Genomic DNA, 9,334 nt, shown 5'->3' with positions numbered 1-9,334 from the left:
CTTTTCTGAAGGAATTTAAAGATTTATATTTAATTTCCCTGTTGCGCCAATCTTTCTGCTTCAGGGAGTCAACCAATCAAAATTTATCGAAGTCTGTTCCCCTTCCCCCAAGGATGTTTCTGATCAAATTTGGTTACAATCCATGCAGAACTCTAATAGCGATTTAAAGGATTTACCTCTATTTTCCCTATTGGACCTCACCCTTTTGCCCACAAGAGAGACAGTGCCACCATTTACACAAACTCTGTTCCTCTTCTCCCTAGGATGTTGCTGGCCAAATTTGGTTACAACTCATGCAGAACTCAATGACTAGAAGCGATTTAAAGGACTTACCTCTATTTTCCCAAATGGGTCAGAGTAACGGCGACTAAATATAGTCACCACACTATAAAAAGGGCAAGAGTTCCACAAGGCCAATACCAGAAGGCACAGCACGAATATACCGCAATGTCCCAAAAACGCTATACACCTTATACAAAGTACATGGGAGCTGTCCTTATATGACACTGGTTGTTAATATGACGTTAATTAATCAAGCCAACAAACAAATGTAGAACTCTACGAATAGTAGCGATTGAAAGGAAATGTTGACGGACGGACGCAGCGCCATGTCATAAGCTCACTGGCACTTCGGGACAGGTTATATAATAAACCAAACTGAAATTGCATCACCTAGTGTTAATTTCTGTTTCAAAACGTTCGGTTACACGTGCAGTTTTACAAATATATGTAAAGAACAGACATATGTAAATCTTCTTTATACAGGCATCTGAATATCTTATTTATCAATAAAAAAACAGCCAGGAAACCTTTACATATATAACAGAATTTTCGTAGGGCAGTGTATACGTGATATGTTACTATGTTCCAGTGATACATTTTTTTCCTTTATATTATATTCACTTTAACAAGCCTGCAGATATTGATTATTACACCCCATCCGGCTACGGTCAACCCTATATTACCGACGGGTCAACCGATTTTCAATAAACCGCATGTTTAAATTGAATAGAAAGTATGTCAGTTTGAACACCTCGGAAAACAATTGCTGTGAAACAAGATAACTAAGTATTTATGAAAGCGTCCAATCGGATATTATGTATGGATAATTACCATTGTTCTTTAACAAAGTATAAACCATTAGCCGACCATTATCATTATAACAAAACAAAATAAAATATATATCATATATTTACAGGTTTTCACGTAAACGAATATAATTTATTCTCGCGGCAGTTCCATATTTTTTATTGAAATACTGTTATTTTTTTCTCTCCCTTCATCGTCAACGAATTCGATTGAACAGCTGACTGGAATCGCGCAGCTGGGTTAATGCAGGGTATGGCCAGGATAATTCATTAAAAAATCAAACCCAATTTTGAGGTCTTTTCCGACCATTTAGATAAAAGTTGCGTATGGATACCACTAGAACATCAATTAATCTTCCACGTGGACATTTCGACATTACGGCGTCTCACCTGCGGGTCACGTGACCTATTTAAATAGGACCGTTAATGCAGTCAGGCTCGTGGAAGCCTTTCTCGTTGGAATTTCCTCAAAAAAACTTCACAGTTGCAAAGAAAATAATAATCAAAATATACTACTGGGTGATTCTTTTTTAGTATATAATTTTGTTGCAAGATTATGACAATTACTCCGTGCGGGCTTGTGCAAGGCTACATAAACTATGATCCATTTAAAGTGAAATGCATTTATAAACCATGATGCACACACATTTCCAATTACATATTTATACATTTATTAAATATGTATGAGCATTATTCATTGAAAGTTTCGAGAAAGGCCTCCACAAAACAATTATTCATAGCCGTGTTAATGCACAGCCTGTAATCATTGAATATTCATGAGGAACTCTTCTGTGTTGCTGCTTACAATGCTGTTTGTTTGGTTACCATGGACAACACGTTTTATTCCAATATGTAACTAACCAGATTAACATTTAAAAATAATAAGCGACATGTTTTCATCAATATTCTTTTTAATTAAATCAATAAAAATAACAAAATGCAAAATGAGCCTGTGTTTTTATTTTCTTAAATTTATGTGCACATAAAAACGGCAGTGCCACCTGGAGCTGCACACAACAAAATAAACTGCAAACACAATCAGCATTTATAAATGAAATATATAGCAATAGTAATATAAAATTATTACGTTTATCTCAAAGTTCCCATTTCCACTTTTCAAGATACAAATAAATTACAACAAACATCGGGAAAGATAACAATAATAGTGAAAGATAACCAAGGGAGATAACTCCTACAAGAAGAAAGTTTCTGGCGGCACTACCTATAACGAACAACATGACGGTAAATTTCCAACATGAATCTGCAATTTTTCTAAGGTTTTTATCTCTAGATCTTCAAAAGATAATACTTGTGTAGAGTGGTTTGACAATTCAAATGCAACAAATTGTAGAAATACAGAGAATGAAGCATCTAAGCCTACTCCAGTTTATGACAATGATTTGGGCATTCAAAAGAGACATGAAATTTATCAACGTTTTGTAGCAAATTATCCAAAGCTTCATATCACATACGCTAAGTTTAGATCAGTTCTACCAAGGATACAGACAGCTATATCAAAAGATGGAAATTGGATTAACTCAAACAAAACTGGAGAGAAAAACGCATTCTTAAAACATTATTCACTACAATCTTTTTTCCAACAAAATGTCTTTTCTAGAAAAAAACAACATGTGTTGAATGACTGTCGCGAGTGTATTGACACTGATCACACTTTCAATAGACTTCTTCAGAAAAACCCAAAAACAAATATAGATCTTTATAATGTGTGCGAGAGTTTAAGCAGTTCTTTAAATTCTACTTCTACAGCTGCCTCACCTAATTCAGAAATCAATCCATTTGTTGCTGCCACACATATAATCAATGCAATAAAGCCAGCATTTGACAAACAATTCGATACTTCATTTGATGTTGTAATTACAAAAGTTTCAAGCTTGAACGTTCAAGTTAAACAAACCGAAAATGAGAAAAAGCAACAAAAACAACAACATGTGAAAGATAACTTACGGAAATCATGCACTGTTGCCTATGGTGACAACGAGGACAATGTCATAAATTTCCTTGCCAGTGGAACATCATTTTCGCAGTATGAAAGAACACGTCTCAACACGTATTATGAAAAATCAGACAAATGTAAAGAGAAAGTGGAAAAACGATTAAAAAAGGAAAATGACGGAGCCTGCAATAAACGCACAGCTATCGGTAAATTTTCGTCATACCATTTTAATAAATTGTTGTTCATACTAGAAGTTCATAATAAGGAAAAGGGCTCAACTATCAACTGGTCTGCTCTGGCTAAGCAGTATGATGTACAGAATGAAAAAGGTGAAACTCCGGCTAATGGCGGCCAAGTTCTCAAGCTGTTCGCAGAGGCAAACGGTATCCCTGTGGACAGTTTTAACACAGACCGTGCTGTTTCTGGGCGTGACTATCCTCGTCGCATTCGAAGACGAAAGAAAAAGATTTTCAACTTCTCACTGCCATCTCCACCAACATCTAAAAACATCAGAAGATCTATTAAAGAAATGGTAGCCAATGGAGAGCTTGACATGGGCGAGTTAGTTGCTCCAAAGGTCTTCGAGACTCAAGTTTTGCAAATGGACGGCACTATGGTTTCTAAAAACATCACAATTCATGCAAGGAAAATATCCTTGACAAACATTCGTCATATGGAACTGAAAAGGCACAACGACTTAGGAATATATAGATCTTTCTCAGATGACCATCACGCCAATCTTAGCCAGGATGAAATTCAGCATCGTTTTAAGAGAATGAGTTGTGAAATTTCTTATCAAAATTTATCCACTGAAGACCAACGCACTTTGTTGAAAAAACTGGAAAGAACCAGGCACTGGAAAATTTGGCATGACCACAGTGACATTGCTAATCATTCCCATTTTCTTATCATGGTGTGTGCTCTATACAACACTTCTTGCTTCCTCACAGACGAGGAATACAAGTCAAAACATCCTGGGTGCAAGAGTAGTGACGTACAAAGTATGGTTGAAGTAGCGCAGCTCTACCTTTTAGGGCGGTCTGGCAGCAGCGACGCGGATCATGTGATGTATACAGAGGAAGAGATTAAACGATATTCATCATATGATAGAACCCATCCAAACACCAGCAGGTATTCCCGTCTGTGATGTTTGTAGGATTTTTTTTCGGTGATGGACCTGCTCGTCAGTTTGAATCTGGCCAACAAAGGGGTGGAAATTATCCTTGTTTGTGTGGCGTTCACGCGGAAAACTTTGGAAATATCCAGAATTGCTATTCACTAGTTCACACGATGTCACTTGAGGAACGGAGAAAGCTTGTGACTGCTGGCACTCTTTGGCAGAAGATGAATAATGGAAATTTGAATCCTTTCCTATGCCTCAGGAAAGAAGACATCATAAAGGAGTTGGATGCGCGAAGGATTTTCCCTGAATCAGACAACAGGCAGGACCTTCAGTAAACATTGAACACCACTTTGCATGGAATAGCAAGACCACCTGCTTTATTAGCACTCCACCCAGCACAATCAGTTACAACTTCTCTAGAATCATATGAAGTCATGACAACTGAACGGCAAGTCTTGAGACTCTACAATCTGTCATTCAAGTTTTTTGTCTTATGTAGAAGTGTCTTTTGCAATATCAAAAAGATGTCAAAGCGACGATTCTTCGGGAGCCACTTCCATTCGATAACTTGTCATACTGCAGAAATGTACAGAGTTGTCTGTCTTAGAAGCATTCTAGCAGAGAAGGAGGAAAGAATGTTTGGTGAAATTCGAACTCTCACCAAAACAACAAGTAACCAGCATCCTTCGAACATCATTGGAAATGCAATTCTACGCAACCGAGCAAGGAAACATCAGCCAAACCAGTCATTCAATCATCAGGATTCAGCAATATCCAAACAAGCTGCCTTCTACCAGCTTTTGGAAACACTGTTTTCTCCAAATCCATAACCGACAATACAAGTTTATTCCAAAGCCATCTTGAAAGAATTTCTGATTTCCTTCTTCGTGGAAAGGGAACATGGTGGCAGTTCCGTGGAAGTTGAATTGAATTCCTTGATGGTCCAACACAGTCCAAGTATAAAGAATCAGGCCCATAAGTTGAAAGTTTCATCTCAACAAGCCTAAAAAAAGAAAAAGAACATCTTTCTCAATGTTGGAGCCAATGCCTGGAGTCAGCTTGTGCGGGAAAACTGGAACTGCCAGCAAAAAAGGTGAGAGTAAACAACAGAGTGATCAACTTGCCAAGACCAGGTATCAACTTATATTTTACGTCATTTAATAGAAAAATCAAATTATTTTATATCATAATATTATTAACGGTACACATCATGATAAATTGTTATAAAACATCATTCAGTAATGCCAAAGCCTTAGACTGAAGTGAACATATCATTTTTTCCTTTATAAGATGTGACGTCATATGATGTCAAATGTCATTAGTCTCATAACAACGCCCTAGTTACAACACCCCTCCACCCCTGCCCCACTCATCTAGTTAAATCCATATCTTAGTCAATATTGTAATGTTTCAAAAATTATTATCTATTTCACAGACAGAGAGAAATCCTGCAAGCCCTTGCAATGAAGACACAAGCACCATCATACTACAAGAATTTGGAGATGCAATGGAGAACATTCTAGACAAATCCATGTCTGGGTCAAAATTGTAACGCTTCAAAAAATATTATCTATTTCAGAGACGGAGAGAATTCCTGCAAGACCTTGCCATGAAGACACAAGCACCATCATACTACATAGTGGAGATACAATGGAGAACAATGGAGGTTAGTTTGATAGTTTGGTTTTGGTTTTAATAGTTTAATGTCCTATTAACAGCCAGGGTCATGTAAGGATGTAACAGGTTTGTTGGTGGAGGAAAGCCAGAATACTTGGAGAAAAACCACCGACCAGCGATCAGTACCTAGCAAATACCCCACATGGGATTCAAACCCAAATCCCAGAGGTGGAGGGCTGTGGTAATATGTCAGGACTTCTTAATCACTCGGCTAACGCGGCCCCTAATTTGAAAATTAAAGTATTCTTATAAAGGATTGTTAAATGGTGTCCAACTATCTAAATTTGTTTATTTCTCACATTACAACAACCCCTCCTCCTTCTAGAAAAATCTAGAAAAATCTATGACTTTGCCAAAATTGTAACGTTTCAAAAATTATTATCAATTTCAGAGAGAATTCCTGCAAGCCCTTGCAATGATGACACAAACACGGTCATACATAAGAGGTTGGAGATGCAATACAAAGCTTTGAAGTTTAGTTTGGAAATAAATCATCTGAGTATCCTAATTAAGACACCATGATGCATTTTCTCTATTTAAAATCAACCATTTTTATATTGTGTGGCAGAAAATCTGCTAATATTCAAACACTAGCAGGATAGGTACGGGTAACACTTTTGATATGGATCATGCTCCAACAAAGTTAGTCTGGTTTAAAGTCATATAAATGGTTAGAGTCTTTAAGGACATGCTGGCTTAGGAGATGGATGAAAGACTGAGTACCTAGAGAAGAACCAGTGTCCAGCAGAAACCTGGAAAATGCTCTAAATGGGAATCAAACTAACAATGAAAAAATAACCCTAAACGGTTTCTGTTTTCCAGAATATACCAAATACCCCACAAAGGACATGTCGGGATAGTTTGGGATTGATATATACGACACTATACCTGCTCTTCCCCTGTCATGATAGGGCATTAGACATGTTGGATTAATGGTCATAATTAAACTGGATATAAATAACATTACATGTTTTATTCCTTACAGCGACAGAAAATAATCGTTTAAGTCCTGGACACAATGTCACATGTAAAGCCCAACTTAGTGAAATCAGGGATGCCATACTATGCCATGAAGGTTAGTTGAAACATGAACAAGCATTTCTTCTAGTGAGCCAATTTTGTTAAGGCAAATGAGGCCTGTTTAACTGCCTAATTAAAAGTAATTAGAAAACTAACTATTTCTGTGAACTCTGGTTTCTGTTAAATGTAAATAGAATAGAATGGCAATGCAAATACCAAGAGACAAATGATCTAGTTTATCATTGTATATATTCCCTGCCATGAATTGAAAATGACACACGTGTGTGCAGTAATAGGTCATAAGTTTCATAAATATGTTTTTGAAAAAAATGCTTTTTCAGAGATCAAAGAACATCATGGAAAGAATGACAGATGAACACAAGAACATGGATTATCAAGACCAAGGTAACTTCATGTGAAATTCAAAGATTGCCTGACAAGACTATTTTTATTCTATCAGAAAATGAAGGGGTTTTATTATTCATAGATTAAAGTATCATCAATACGATAAGCAAGAATGAACCAAAAATTATTAATCTTATTTTTACAGAATGTTTTAGAAAGAGGAGAAATGGACTTCAAACTATCAATATTCAAAATGACAAGTGTCATAAATTTGTTCTGAAGTCTGACTCAAATAATAATAATACATTGTAATATTATTAAACCAGTCAAAAAGTCAAGAGATGAACTAGCGAGGTATAAAAGAAAACTTTGCCACGAGTTTGAATAGACTTAGTTATGCCTGAAATAGGAGCGTCTGTTTTTATTTTGAAATTAAATTTACTTACTTTCTTCTTATTCATACTGTTTCATACTGTTTCAGGTGATTCTTTGGGAAACTCTCCACACTGTAAGAAAAGAAAATATGTTACAGACACAAACCATCAAAATGAACTTCCTAAAAGAAACTTTACATGTAAGTGCACTATGCTGTTGTTTTATTATAGCATAACTGTGAACTTGAAAATCAATCAATTTTGACTCAAGTACAAACTTTGACTATCCATTTCAATGCCAAATATCATCAATACATGCATGTATACTTTGGCATTGATACGTTGAACAAGACATCATTAGAAATCTAGATCAAGATGGAAAAATAATATAACAAGAGGCACAAGGGCCTTAATGGTCTCCAAAGTCACACCTGTAGTCATACAGATGACAAAAAATGTTATCTCTGGCTAATGATTCTAACCAAGTTTGATTTGTTTCCTACGAAAAATGAGCAAATAATGTCCATCTGGTTCCCCGATAAAAATTATAAATTTTACCCTCTCCCCATGGTAAAATCGATCCGAGAAAACCAGGGCCATGAAATTCACAATTGTTTTTAAAGGACTTAAGACATCAGGTGGCCTCACAAAACAATTCCTTTTGATATGATACTTGTTTTGAATGTATTTTCATTAAAAAAACTTTCTCAAGAAATTTGAATTCTTAAATGAGTGAATAATTTTGTAATTTTTTTTACAACTTCTTTTTGGTTCTTGCACTTTGTTTTAAAACATGACAGCCAAATTGTGGCAAGATTTTGTGATCCCTGATTTAGCATATGATTCAAGTAATTGACAAAATAGTCATATCATATCAATAAAATATTGATGTATAAAGTAATATTGTATTATGAGGAATGTGCAGTTATTCGATATGTATCACAATGAATCAGTTCACTTCTAAACTGTCAAAAAGGGCTTTGTTGTCCCATACCGCAGTAAAGACAGCATATAAGAATTGTTAAGATGGAGCCTATTTATATAACATCGACACCTCCAGACGAGAGGAGGATTGCTAATTGAGGGAGAGGTACTAGCTGTGGTGAATATGGTACATACTATTAATTAAATATTTCAAATCAATAGACATAAATTTTGGTTTTTGAAGAAATTTCAAGAAACCAATTATGAACAGACAGACGGATTACAGAAATTATCATATTAACTCTTAATTGTAGTTTTCAAGTTTCACCAATAAATTGAAACTACTTATCAAATTACATAATTTCTTGCTTATTTTAGCTCTGGGTGATAGTAGAATTCAGGCAGACAAGGTAGAAGGAGTCTGTGGTAGATTGGAGTCCTTTACAGATCGATTCCATCCCTACAAAAAAGCAAAACGACAACTCTTTACATCACAAGTATCAGGCAAGTCCTGTTATGTAAAAGCAATTATGACCAGTTTAATCCATAAATATATTTTATGGAATATATTCAAGAGGAAATTACAATTTTTCAAATCAAAAGTATCCTTCATACAAGATTAATATACGATTCTATATCAAGCCAGTAAACTAGTATCAGACCAAACAACATCATCAAAGTTCTGATAAATGTTTTGACATATTTATATATATATCCTACTATGGTTTAGTACAAATGAATTGCATATCAACATAGGAAAACTATTATTCATACCATTCGTTTCTTACATTCTAGTCAAAAAATGCTATCCAACATTGTCTACAGACAA

At 35.5% G+C, this 9,334-nt stretch overlaps 1 long non-coding RNA gene across 1 annotated transcript; it reads left to right on the top strand.

Annotated features, from left to right (window-relative positions):
• Positions 1-7,208: 7,208 nt before the first annotated feature.
• LOC138310945 (uncharacterized) lies at positions 7,209-9,078 on the top strand. The gene is made up of 3 exons (XR_011206496.1): positions 7,209-7,267; positions 7,689-7,781; positions 8,884-9,078. It is a non-coding gene; the product is annotated as an uncharacterized lncRNA (long non-coding RNA).
• The last annotated feature ends 256 nt before the right edge of the window (positions 9,079-9,334 follow it).

Source organism: Argopecten irradians, chromosome 16 (assembly GCF_041381155.1).
Source record: "Argopecten irradians isolate NY chromosome 16, Ai_NY, whole genome shotgun sequence".
Classification (NCBI taxonomy): Eukaryota; Metazoa; Mollusca; class Bivalvia; order Pectinida; family Pectinidae; genus Argopecten; species Argopecten irradians.
Note: the sequence above shows the minus strand (reverse complement) of the source record. Positions and strands in the feature narration are given on the sequence as shown.